Source organism: Anomaloglossus baeobatrachus, chromosome 7 (genome assembly GCF_048569485.1).
Source record: "Anomaloglossus baeobatrachus isolate aAnoBae1 chromosome 7, aAnoBae1.hap1, whole genome shotgun sequence".
Classification (NCBI taxonomy): Eukaryota; Metazoa; Chordata; class Amphibia; order Anura; family Aromobatidae; genus Anomaloglossus; species Anomaloglossus baeobatrachus.
The window spans coordinates 275,685,318-275,698,595 of record NC_134359.1 but is presented as its reverse complement, the minus strand read 5'-3'; the positions used below and the strand labels follow the sequence as shown (position 1 = coordinate 275,698,595).

General features: G+C 49.9%; 1 protein-coding gene across 2 annotated transcripts in view; it reads left to right on the top strand.

Moving 5' to 3' along the window:
- Positions 1-223: 223 nt before the first annotated feature.
- LOC142245449 (uncharacterized) overlaps positions 224-13,278 on the top strand; it is a 106,291-nt gene continuing 93,236 nt past the window's right edge. The window contains exon 1 of one of the 2 annotated variants that reach the window (XM_075318165.1): positions 224-292. The gene's annotated coding sequence lies outside the window, so the exon portion shown is untranslated. Of the gene's footprint in view, positions 314-13,278 lie in introns of both variants that reach the window. The other variant, XM_075318164.1, reaches the window with a different exon arrangement.

Genomic DNA, 13,278 nt, shown 5'->3' with positions numbered 1-13,278 from the left:
TGTGTGGGTCGCTCGGCAGTGTGTGTGTGTGTGTGTGTGTGTGTGTGTGTGTGTGTGTGTGTGTGGGTCGCTCGGCAGTGTGTGTGGGCTGCTCGGCAGTGTGTGTGGGCTGCTCGGCAGTGTGTGTGGGCTGCTCGGCAGTGTGTGTCACCATGAGGCTGGGGTCTACAGTGGAGTTGATTTTTTGAGGGAAGACGTCACCGGAAGGGGCGGGGCCTCCTCAGTGCTGAGCTGTGGGCGGGAAGCAGCAGTGCCCGGGCCCTGTGCAGAGCGGACGAATCCTGACCCTGAGGTGGAGAATATTCAGCTTTTGGTGATTAGTTATAAATCTGGGGTCTTACACTGTATTTTAGGGGCAGAAATAAGTGTCTCCTGTCAGTGCTGGGGGCTGCAGGTCGTGTGTGTTTAACAGGGAATGTACTGAAGCTGCAGCACGGTGCTGTGGAAATTTCCATAAAGAAGAGGGGGGGAGAGGGTTACACTGGAGAGGGACTTGCAGGGGAGAGAGAGGCTGCGTATTGGGGGATTTACTCTAGGCGATACTGCATGTTGGGGGGCTTGTAGGGGGAGAGGCTGCATGTTGGGGGGGGGAGAGGCTGCATGTTGGGGGGCTTGTAGGGGGAGAGGCTGCATGTTGGGGGGTTTGTAGGGGGAGAGGCTGCATGTTAAGGGGGTTTGTAGGGGCAGAGGCTGCATGTTGGGGGGGTTTGTAGGGGGAGAGGCTGCATGTTGGGGGGGGTTTGTAGGGGGAGAGGCTGCATGTTGGGGGGTTTGTAGGGTGAGAGGCTGCATGTTAAGGGGGTTTGTAGGGGGAGAGGCTGCATGTTGTAGGGGGAGAGGCTGCATGTTGTGGGGGTTTGTAGGGGGAGAGGCTGCATGTTGGGGGGGTTTGTAGGGGGAGAGGCTGCATGTTGTAGGGGGAGAGGCTGCATGTTGGGGGGGTTTGTAGGGGGAGAGGCTGCATGTTGGGGGGTTTGTAGGGGGAGAGGCTGCATGTTGGGGGGGTTTGTAGGGGGAGAGGCTGCATGTTGGGTGGGGTTTGTAGGGGGAGAGGCTGCATGTTGGGTGGGGTTTGTAGGGGGAGAGGCTGCATGTTAAGGGGGTTTGTGGCGGGAGAGGCTGCACGTTGGGGGGGTTTGTAGGGGAGAGGCTGCACGTTGGGGGGCTTGAAGGGGGGAGAGGCTGCACGTTGGGGGACTTGCAGGGGGAGAGGTTGCACGTTGGGGGACTTACAGGGGGAGAGGCTGCACGTTGGGGGACTTGCAGGGGGAGAGGCTGCACGTTGGGGGACTTGCAGGGGGAGAGGCTGCACGTTGGGGGACTTGCAGGGGGAGAGGCTGCACGTTGGGGGACTTGCAGGGGGAGAGGCTGCACATTGGGGGGACTTGCAGGGAGAGAGGCTGCACGTTGGGGGACTTGCAGGGGGAGAGGCTGCACGTTGGGGGACTTGCAGGGGGAGAGGCTGCACGTTGGGGGACTTGCAGGGGGAGAGGCTGCACGTTGGGGGACTTGCAGGGGGAGAGGCTGCACGTTGGGGGACTTGCAGGGGGAGAGGCTGCACGTTGGGGGACTTGCAGGGGGAGAGGCTGCACGTTGGGGGACCTGCAGGGGGAGAGGCTGCACGTTTGGGGACCTGCAGAGGGAGAGGCTGCACGTTTGGGGACCTGCAGAGGGAGAGGCTGCACGTTTGGGGACCTGCAGAGGGAGAGGCTGCACGTTTGGGGACCTGCAGGGGGAGAGGCTGCACGTTTGGGGACCTGCAGGGGGAGAGGCTGCACGTTTGGGGACCTGCAGGGGGAGAGGCTGCACGTTTGGGGACCTGCAGGGGGAGAGGCTGCACTTTGGGGGGGCTCGCAGGGGGCCGTGCTGCATGTTGGGGAAGTATTTTTAGCCAAGGAGGAGAACATAATTTGCAGCAACTCAAAACAATAGTACATACTGTAAATGGGTATCCATAAGGTCCGTGTTTAAACAGGTGCAAGCCACATGTACCGGTATGGTCGTCCGTGTGGTACCGGTAAAAAATGCATGATACTGAAATGAATGGTTTTTAATGTGTAAAGCCTGAAACATTATAGATAGATATAGAAAGATAAATAGAACAGATATACATGTAGTTAGCTTGACCAGCTTTTTTACACCATTTTTATTTTTTACTAGCTGTACTATCCGGCTTCGCACGGGTTAATAACTGCTGTTAGCAAAATAGAATGTATTAACAAAAATGTATTCTGCACACAAACCACAAAACAAATAGAAATGTAATTATTAAAAGGCAAAAACTAAGCTAATAGAAGCATTTCACAACATATATTTCAACAACACAGATATTCCACACAGATTTAACTAAATTGGCCAAGTAATGTGCCCCGTCTGCCTCTTTCCCCGTCTGCCTCTTTCCCCGTCTGCCTCTTTCCCCGTCTGCCTCTTTCCCCGTCTGCCTCTTTCCCCGTCTGCCTCTTTCCCCGTCTGCCTCTTTCCCCGTCTGCCTCTTTCCCCGTCTGCCCGTCTGTCTCTTTGCCCGTCTGTCTCTTTGCCCGTCTGTCTCTTTGCCCGTCTGTCTCTTTGCCCGTCTGTCTCTTTGCCCGTCTGTCTGTCTCTTTCTTTGTCTGTCTCTTTGCCCGTATGCCTGTCTCTTTCTTTTTCTCTATCTCTGTTTCTTTCCCCATCTGTCTCTTTCCAGGTCTGTCTCTTTCCCCGTCTTTTTCCCCGTCTTTTTGTCTGTGTCTTTTCCTGTCTGTCTCTTTCCCTGTCTGCCTGTCTTTTGTCTGTCTCTATTCTCTGTCTCTTTCCCCGACTGTGTCTTTCCCCATCTATCTTTGTCTCTCTGGCTGTCACCTCCTTCCCTGTCTGCCTCTCTCTGTCCCTGTCTGTCTGTCTCTTTCCCCTTCTGTCTCTTTCCCCATAGAATCATAGAATGGTAGAGTTGGAATGGACCTCCTGGGTCATCTAGTCCAACCCCCTGCTCAAAGCAGGATTCACTAAATCTTCCCAGACAGATGTACGTCCAACCTCTTTTTAAAGATTTTTATTGAAGGAGAACTCACCACCTCTCGTGGCAGCCTGTTCCACTCATTGATCACCCTCACTGTCAAAAAGTTTTTTCTAATATCTAATCTGTGTCTCCTCCCCATCAGTTTTATCCCATTGCTTCTAGTCTTTCCTTGTGAAAATGAGAATAAAACAGATCCCTCTACAGTGTGACAGCCTTTAAGATATTTGTAGACCGCTATTAAGTCTCCTCTCAGTCTTCTCTTTTGCAAGCTAAACAATCCTAAATCCTGTAACCGTTCCTCATAGGACATGGCTTGCAGACCAGTCACCATTCTGGTCACTCTTCTCTGAACTTGCTCCAGTTTGTTTGTCTTTTTTAAAATGTGGTGCCCAGAACTGGACACAATATTCCAGATGAGGTCTGACCAAAGAGGAGTAAAGCGGGATCATGACTTCACGTGATCTAGACTGTATGCTTCTGTTTATACATCCTAGAATGGTGTTTGCCTTTTTTGCTGCTGCGTCACACTGTTGACTCATGTTCAGTCTGTGTGATCTATTAGTATAGCTAAGTCTTTTTCACACATGCTGTTGGATAGCTCTATTCCTCCTATGCTGTATATGCTCATTTCATTATTCTTGCCAAGATGTATGACTTTGCATTTCTCCCTGTTAAAAACCATTCTATTAGTTGCTGCCCATTGTGCCAGCTTGTTTAGATCTTGTTGAATCCTCTCTCTCTCTCTTATCTAATACAGTATTAGCTATTCCTCCTAGCTTTGTGTCATCAGCAAATTTAATCAGTTTAACCTTAATACCTTCATCTAAATCATTGATAAAGATGTTGAACAACATGGGGCCCAAGACAGAGCCCTGTGGTACCCCACTTTAGATAGTCTTCCAACTGGATGTGCAGCCATTTATGAGCACTCTTTAACTACGATCACTAAGCCAGTTACGAATCCATCTAACAGTTGCCTTGTCCAGTCCACACTCGGTCATTTTTTCAATAAGGATTGTATGAGATACTTTGTCAAATGCTTTACTGAAGTCAAGATATACTATATCCACTGCATTTCCCTGATCCACCCAGTCTGTGATTTTGTCATAGAAGGAAATTAAGTTAGTCTGACATGACTTATTAGTTACAAACCCATGCTGGCTCTAGTTAATCACTTCATTCTCATCCAGGTACTTGCATAAATGTTGTTTACTAATTTGTTCAAAGATGTTTCCTGGTATGGAAGTCAGGCTCACAGGCCTGTAGTTCCCTGGGACCACCTTCTTCCCCTTTTTGAAGATAGGGACAACATTTGCTCTTCTCCAGTCTTCTGGAACTTCTCCTGTTCTCCAAGAATTTTCAAAAATTATGACGAGTGGTTCTAATATTACCTCTGCTATCTCCTTCAGTACTCTGGGGTGTAATTCATCTGGACCTGGGGATTTGAATTCATTAATGTTAGCTAAGTATTCCCTCACTATCTCTTTGTTTATTGATGGCCTGGATTCTTCTAAGCCTACAATAGTAGTATAATTAACCACAATAACCACATTTTGCTACCTATTTAGACAGCATCTTATACATATAGGATCAACACTGGTAACTCAAAAGGAATTACTAGGATGCTATAACGTCAGTAAAAAAATTTCCTTTATTATTTTTATCATTAAAAAACCAAACTAATCAGAGTATTTGTTCAGCAGACAATCAGGGAAGTGAAAGTCAACAAGTACAACCCTCCTAACAGGGGGAGGGGTTGGCGCAAACACGCTGACATTATCAGTATGGATCAAATATAATCAGTATTTCAAAAGAATATCAACTGACTAGTGGGGGTAGAGACAGCCCATGAGACAAACTTTATACACAGACACCAATAGACAATTTTTTTTCCAAAAAAGGATCGATTTCTCTGCACTGTGTCCACCTCCACCATAAGTCAACACTCGGGTGATAAAAGTATAGTCATCAGATCAGCATTATAGTAGCTACATAAGATTTAACCAATCTGAAGCCACGGGGAGTAGCCTATAAGGGGAAATCCCATAATAAAGTGAACAAGGGGAATTTTTCTATATATATTTTTTACAGCTCCAAAGTGGAACTGCATAAATAAGTACAATTCAGGAGAAGAAGCAGTCGAAACGCGTAGAGGTGTGGTGGCTGCGAACACGCTGATATTCAGACCGCTCAGGTTTGTGACCGTTAAAATCATTGCATCTAGTATGTAAGTGGCTCCGATAATGATCATGCTTTACTTTACGTAACTTATGGATATATTCTAATACTTGTGTGATCCATCTGAAGCAGAGGAGACTAATAGGGGGAATTGTACTTATTTATGCAGTTCCACTTTGGAGCTGTAAAAAATATATATAGAAAAATTCCCCTTGTTCACTTTATTATGGGATTTCCCCTTATAGGCTACTCCCCGTGGCTTCAGATTGGTTAAATCTTATGTAGCTACTATAATGCTGATCTGATGACTATACTTTTATCACCTGAGTGTTGACTTATGGTGGAGGTGGACACAGTGCAGAGAAATCGATCCTTTTTTGAAAAAAAATTGTCTATTGGTGTCTGTGTATAAACTATGTCTCATGGGCTGTCTCTACCCCCACCAGTCAGTTGATATTCTTTTGAAATACTGAATATATTTGATCCATACTGATAATGTCTGCGTGTTTGCGCCAACCCCTCCCCCTGTTAGGAGGGTTGTAATTGTTGATTTTCACTTCCCTGATTGTCTGCTGAACAAATACTCTGATTAGTTTGTTTTTTTTAATGATAAAAATAATAAAGGAAAAATTTTTTACTGACGTTATAGCATCCTAGTAATTCCTTTTGAGTTAACAGTGTTGATCCTAATAGTAGTATAATGGTGAAGATCAGTTGATTTTACTTTTACTTTTTTAGAGAAAACAGATGCAAAAAAACAATTTAAAAGTTCGGTCTTCTCAACATCATTTTTTTACAACTTCACCATTTTCATCCTGTAAAATTCCTATAACATCTTTGACTTTTCTTTTACTTTTGACATAACTCCAAAATATTTTTTTTGTTGCCTTTGACATCTCTTGCAAGCCTTATTTCATTATCAGCTTTGGCTAATCTGATGTGTGCCCTGCAGGTTTTGCAGACTGTCTTATATTCTTCTATAGATTTGCCTCCCTCTTTCCATTTAATAAACATTTCTTTCTTCCTTTTTAGCATGTGTTTAAGTTCTGTGTTCATCCATCCTGATTTTCTTAAATGTTTCTTATTCTTCCCTCTTTTAGGGATTGTTAACAATTGCGCTTTGAGAATCTCATTTTTCAAGATGTCCCGTCCATCCTGGACATTTCTGTCCTTAAGGACATACGGCCATTGAATCCCTGCTATCCTCTTTCTGAGTCCTTTAAAATCTGCCTTTCTGAAATCCAGCCTTGAATTCTGAGTTTTCACCGGTGTTCCTCCTCTCTCTAGTTATCCAAAACTGTATGATAGCATGGTCACTGCTTCCCAGGGTCCCAGACAGCCTTAGGCTCCTTTCACACATCCGGTTTTAGCAGAGCCGGCCAATCCGGCTCTAAAACCTATGCAACGGATGCGGCGACAAAACCGCATCCTTTGCATAAGTTTTTGACATGCGTCCCGTCCGGATTTTGCCACTTGCGGCACGCTACTGAGCATGCGCAGTGGAAAAAAACGCATGCGGCGGCCGGATGCGGTGTTTGCCGCAGGACGTCGCATGCGGCGTCCATAGGCATGCATTGCAAATTGCGCTGCATCGGCCGGATGCGGCGCGATGCGGGTTTTTTTGACGGACAAAAAACGTGCCAGGCAACGTTCCATCCGGCCGCCGCATCGGCTAAATCTGCCGCATGCGGCAAAAAACGGACCGAACGCAAGCCTATCCGGCACTAATGAAAGTTTATGCAAAAAACCCGCAACCGGCGGCAAAAAAAAACGGTTGCGGTTTTTCTGCAAAGCGCCGGATTGTGCCGCACAGGAAAAACCGGATGTGTGAAAGCAGCCTTACCTCCTCAACCATTTCCTCCATGTTTGTAAGGATTAGATCAAAGCTAGGAGATCCCCTTGTTTTCTCCTCCACCTTTTGGAAGATAAAGTTGTCAGCAACAGAGTATAAGAAATTGTTGGAACTGTTACTTTTGCCTGAGAGAGATTCCCAACAAATGTCTGGAACGTTGAAATCTCCCATGATCACAGCATCATATTTTTTTGAGAAGTTGGTCATCTGATGTATAAAGAGTTCATCCATATCCTCCGCTTGTTGAGGCGGTCTGTAGTACACGCCTACAATGGTGTTCTTTTCCTTGTTTTCTCCTTGTATTCTTACCGAAACAACTTCCACAGAACTCCCAGTCTCTGAAGTTTCAATCTCTCTGGAGATATATGATTTTCCAGGTCTGTCTCTTTCCAGGTCTGTCTCTTTCCAGGTCTGTCCCTTTCCAGGTCTGTCCCTTTTTAGGTCTGTCCCTTTCCAGGTCTGTCCCTTTCCAGGTCTGTCCCTTTCCAGGTCTGTCCCTTTCCAGGTCTGTCCCTTTCCAGGTCTGTCCCTTTCCAGGTCTGTCCCTTTCCAGGTCTGTCCCTTTCCAGGTCTGTCCCTTTCCAGGTCTGTCCCTATCCCCGGTCTGTCCCTCTCCCCGTCTGTCCCTCTCCCCGTCTGTCCCTCTCCCCGTCTGTCCCTCTCCCCGTCTGTCCCTCTCCCCGTCTGTCCCGCTCCCCGTCTGTCCCGCTCCCCGTCTGTCCCGCTCCCCGTCTGTCCCGCTCCCCGTCTGTCCCGCTCCCCGTCTGTCCCGCTCCCCGTCTGTCCCTCTCCCCGTCTGTCCCTCTCCCCGTCTGTCCCTCTCCCCGTCTGTCCCTCTCCCCGTCTGTCCCTCTCCCCGTCTGTCCCTCTCCCCGTCTGTCCCTCTCCCCGTCTGTCCCTCTCCCCGTCTGTCCCTCTCCCCGTCTGTCCCTCTCCCCGTCTGTCCCTCTCCCCGTCTGTCCCTCTCCCCGTCTGTCCCTCTCCCCGTCTGTCCCTCTCCCCGTCTGTCCCTCTCCCCGTCTGTCCCTCTCCCCGTCTGTCCCTCTCCCCGTCTGTCCCTCTCCCCGTCTGTCCCTCTCCCCGTCTGTCCCTCTCCCCGTCTGTCCCTCTCCCCGTCTGTCCCTCTCCCCGTCTGTCCCTCTCCCCGTCTGTCCCTCTCCCCGTCTGTCCCTCTCCCCGTCTGTCCCTCTCCGTCTCCCCACCGACATCTTATTACCACACATATAAGCTTCTTATACTATGAATGTCTTTTGTTCCTATAGCAACCATTCACAGCTCCTACTAATAACCTGTAGTTCCAGGCTCCATTTACTTTAATGAAGGTATGTTTTTTGGAGAGTAACTGTAAAGTGCGGGGTTAAATTTTCCTGTCAAAACAACATAGTCTATGACGTTCCCTGGGTCACATGAGGTGTCTGTGCAAAATTTTGTGATTGTAAATGCGACAGTGTGGATACACTTTTCGTTTCACTTTTTCCCCATTATGTAGATAGGGGCAACAGTGTGCGGGGGGCGTGGCCGAGCGGGCACAGTGTGCGGGGGGCGTGGCCGAGCGGGCACAGTGTGCGGGGGCGTGGCCGAGCGGGCACAGTGTGCGGGGGCGTGGCCTAGCGGGCACAGTGTGCGGGGGCGTGGTCGAGCGGGCACAGTGTGCGGGGGCGTGGTCGAGCGGGCACAGTGTGCGGGGGCGTGGCCTAGCGGGCACAGTGTGCGGGGGCGTGGCCGAGCGGGCACAGTGTGCGAGGGGCGTGGCCGAGCGGGCACAGTGTGCGAGGGGCGTGGCCGAGCGGGCACAGTGTGCGGGGGGCGTGGCCGAGCGGGCAGAGTGTGAGGGGGGCATGGCCGTGTGGGGACGTGGCCGAGCGGGCACAGTGTGTGGGGGCGTGGCCGAGCGGGCCAGTGTGTGGTGGGCATGGCTGAGCGGGCACAGTGTGCGGGGGGGCGTGGCCAAGCGGGCACAGTGTGCTGGGGGCGTGGCCAAGCGGGCACAGTGTGCGGGGGGCGTAGCTGAGCGGGCACAGTGTGCGGGGGGCGTGGCTGAAGGGGCACAGCATGTGGGGGGCATGGCCGTGTGGGGGCGTGGCCAAACAGGCAAAGTGTGCGGGGGACGTGGCTGAGCAGGATGCGTGGCCGAGCGGGCAAAGTGTGCGGGGGACGTGGCCGAGGTGAGCGGGCAAAGTGTGCGGGTGGCGTGGCCGAACGGGCAAAGTGTGCGGGGGCGGTGCCGGGCGGGCAAAGTGTGTGGGGGGCGTGGCCGGGCCAAGCCGAGCGGGGCAAAGTGTGTGGGGGCGGGGCCGAGCAGGCAAAGTGTGTGGGGGGCGTGGCCGGGCCAAGCCGAGCGGGCAAAGTGTGCGGGGGCGGGGCCGAGCCGAGTAGCCAATGTGTGCGGGGGGCAGGGCCAAGCCGAGCGGCCAATGCGTGTGGGGGGCGGGGCCGAGCCGAGCGGCCAATGCGACAGTTGTCACTGTAATGACGTCATTTTGGAGCAAGACAGACAGAATAAGGCAATTTATATATATATATAGATAGAGGGGATCCCACGTTTATTTTTTAAATTTTTAGATTTAAAAAAATTACCTGGGGTCCCCTCCATTTTACTAAAAACCAGGCATGGTACATGACAATCTCCATCTCTGTGCTAGCTGATAATGGGAGAGGGGTGGAATAGGAGCCTTCAAGAGTTCTAACATGACATCTCCCCCTTTTTGAGGTAGCATGGGAGATTGATTTGCTGATCGTCTCCCAAGCCTACCTTGCTGGCATCCCCCTGCCAGACAGCCCATCAGCGTTCCCATGCTCAATACCCTTCTTGTGTTAAATGGTGAAATCATACTGCTGTAGAGCCAAGCTCGACCGCAGTAGCTTACCATTGTCGTCGGCCACCCGTTCTGGCCAGCTGAGAGAGTTGTGGTCTGTTACTATGGTGAAGTTGCCTCCATATAGGTAGGGCTGCAGCTTCAACAGGGCCCACACTATAGCGAGGCACTACTTCTCCACAGTGGCGTAGGCCACTTCCCTGAGTAAGAGCTTGCTTCTGAGAAACCCCACCGGATGCTCTTCCCCCCCTTCCCATTTACCTGGCTGAGTACTGCACCCAAACCAAATGCACTGGCATCTGTATGAACTATGAACCGTCGGGTGAAGTCTGGGGCTTTTAGGATTGGAGAACTGGCGAGGGCAGCTTTCACTGCTCTGAAGGACTGCTCACAGTCATCTGTCCAGGTGACTGCGGTAGTTTCTTTTTGGTGAGGTCCGTCAACGGCTTAGCAAGAGCACTATAGTTAGGAACGAACTTCCTATAGTACCCTGCTGTATCCAAGAAGGACATTACCTGCTTCTTTGACTTGGGGGTAGACCAGGAGGTGATGGCAACAATACTCACCTCTGTACATCCTGGTGACCCGGGCACATGATCCCCTGCCAGTAGAGGCGCCCTCCCCCTGCTGCATGAAGAGGTCAGAGTGAGAACGAGGAAGAATGGCGGACAGGATGCTGGTGTAGGGGTTCAAGCCCTCATTAAAAATAGTAAGAAAAAAAAAAAAACAACACACACTGTTGTAATTCCCATATTCTTGCATTAATAGGAGTAGATAATTATTTCGGATTATCAGATGATTGTAAAGGAAAGCAGGAGAGGATTCCAGTTGTATCAATCTCAGATGTAGTTTTAGAGCATGTGAGCATATCATCCGGCAGATGGCAGCTGTGATACACAGCTGACACCTTTCTGTAAAAGGCTGGGGTCACACAAGTGTCTTCTCATGCAAGAGAATCAGATCACAGGTGAGGAGAAGATGGAGAACAGTTCTCAGTGTCGGGGTAAACCTGAAAGCACTCGGATAACAGTAGAGTGCAGTCCGATGTTTTACACGCTCCTATAGACTTCAATGGGTGCGCGCCGTACGATATACACTGCAATATTTTTCTCATTCTGATTTGGCATTTGAAAAAAAAGTGCTGGTCGGCGCTGCCCTATAGAATAACACTGGAGTGAGTGCTATCCAATAAACCATCAGACAGCCCTCGTCCGAGTTATACACTCATATGAACGAACCCAAGAGCGGCGGCCGGAGCGCGCTCTAATCGCTGCTGTTTAAGCATTAAAAAATGCTGAGGTCAATCCCTTCAGCAGTATTAATATAGTACAATCATTATATCAATGCTGAGGGGAGAAAGTCATGTGAAAAGAACTACTGAGCATCCACAAAACCACCGGTCACTACAGGCTTTATTACTGAAGGATATTTACCTCGTGGGCCAGCATCTATGTCCTGAGAGTGTACAGACTATCAGCGAGCGCTCATCAGCTGCAACCTTCACAACTCCACTCTCTGAAGGCTACAGAAGTAGCTTTTATATGTAAAGAGCAACAACCTCCAGGAAATCCCTATATAAACTAAAGCCAGTGCTATACTGGCGCTATCATGCTGATTCTATACATAACTTTAGTTGTGAGATCGGATGTGTAGTTTCTGAAATACAGGCAAGTGAAGTCTGTGAAATACACTGTTATTTGATTGATAGGAGCTACAGAATATCTAATAGGTGGGTCGGGTTTTGCTACTTATTCCCACCCCTGTCTGTCCTTCCTCCCCTCCTCTGTTATTTATTCTAATTACAGTATATGAAAGATTTACTACATCTCTTCATTAAGCTTGCGTCTGAGTTGGTGTCTGTGCTTAACACTTATCTCCGGCACCATCTTTGTGAAGACAGTGTAACATCATCTTATTGTTTTGTGGCCTGTGCGAGGGTGGCGCATGCGCTCCTGCGATCACAACAAAGGAAGAGGATGTGAGGGAGTATGCACCACCCTCACATAGGCCACAAACAATGAGAGAGACACACGAAGGAAGAGAAACAGTAGGCAAGAGAGAGAAAGGAGGGAAGAGAGAGAGAGACAGGAGGGAAGAGATGGAGGAAGGAGGGAAGAGAGAGAGACAGGAGGGAAGAGAGAGAGACAGGAGGGAAGAGAGAGACAGGAGGGAAGAGAGAGACAGGAGGGAAGAGAGAGAGACAGGAGGGAAGAGAGAGACAGGAGGGAAGAGAGAGACAGGAGGGAAGAGAGAGAGACAGGAGGGAAGAGAGAGAGACAGGAGGGAAGAGAGAGACAGGAGGGAAGAGAGAGACAGGAGGGAAGAGAGAGACAGGAGGGAAGAGAGAGACAGGAGGGAAGAGAGAGACAGGAGGGAAGAGAGAGACAGGAGGGAAGAGAGAGACAGGAGGGAAGAGAGAGAGACAGGAGGGAAGAGAGACAGGAGGGAAGAGAGAGAGACAGGAGGGAAGAGAGAGAGACAGGAGGGAAGAGAGAGAGACAGGAGGGAAGAGAGAGAGACAGGAGGGAAGAGAGAGAGACAGGAGGGAAGAGAGAGAGACAGGAGGGAAGAGAGAGAGACAGGAGGGAAGAGAGAGAGACAGGAGGGAAGAGAGACAGGAGGGAAGAGAGAGACAGGAGGGAAGAGAGAGACAGGAGGGAAGAGAGAGAGACAGGAGGGAAGAGAGAGAGACAGGAGGGAAGAGAGAGAGACAGGAGGGAAGAGAGAGAGACAGGAGGGAAGAGAGAGAGACAGGAGGGAAGAGAGAGAGACAGGAGGGAAGAGAGAGACAGGAGGGAAGAGAGAGAGACAGGAGGGAAGAGAGAGAGACAGGAGGGAAGAGAGAGAGACATGAGGGAAGAGAGAGAGACAGGAGGGAAGAGAGAGAGACAGGAAGGAAGAGAGAGACAGGAGGGAAGATAGAGAGACAGGAGGGAAGAGAGACAGGAGGGAAGAGAGAGACAGGAGGGAAGAGAGAGGAAGGAGGGAAGAGGGAGGAAGAAGGGAAGAGGGAGGAAGAAGGGAAGAGGGAGGAAGAAGGGAAGAGGGAGGAAGAAGGGAAGAGAGAGAGAGACAGGAGGGAAAAGAGAGAGATAGGAGGGAAGAGAGAGGAAGGAGGGAAGAGAGAGTAAGGAGGGAAGAGAGCAACAGGAGTTACAAAAGGCAGGAGATAAGAGAGCCAGGATATGAGAGAGACAGGAGATGAGAGACAAAATTAAAGAGCAAGTGACAGGAGGTAAGAGGTAAATTTCTGAATGTAGGTGGGAATATGGTGAATAATATTACATGAACACGATGCACAATTTTGTGAACAGCAGTTTCCAAACAATGCACAATTGCCCCTTCACGACATGGAGGTAATGGGAGACTACAGACCCTCCCTACAGGTCTCAACAGAGAGTTTAATTGTCCTGTGTGATATATTTTCCAATTGACAC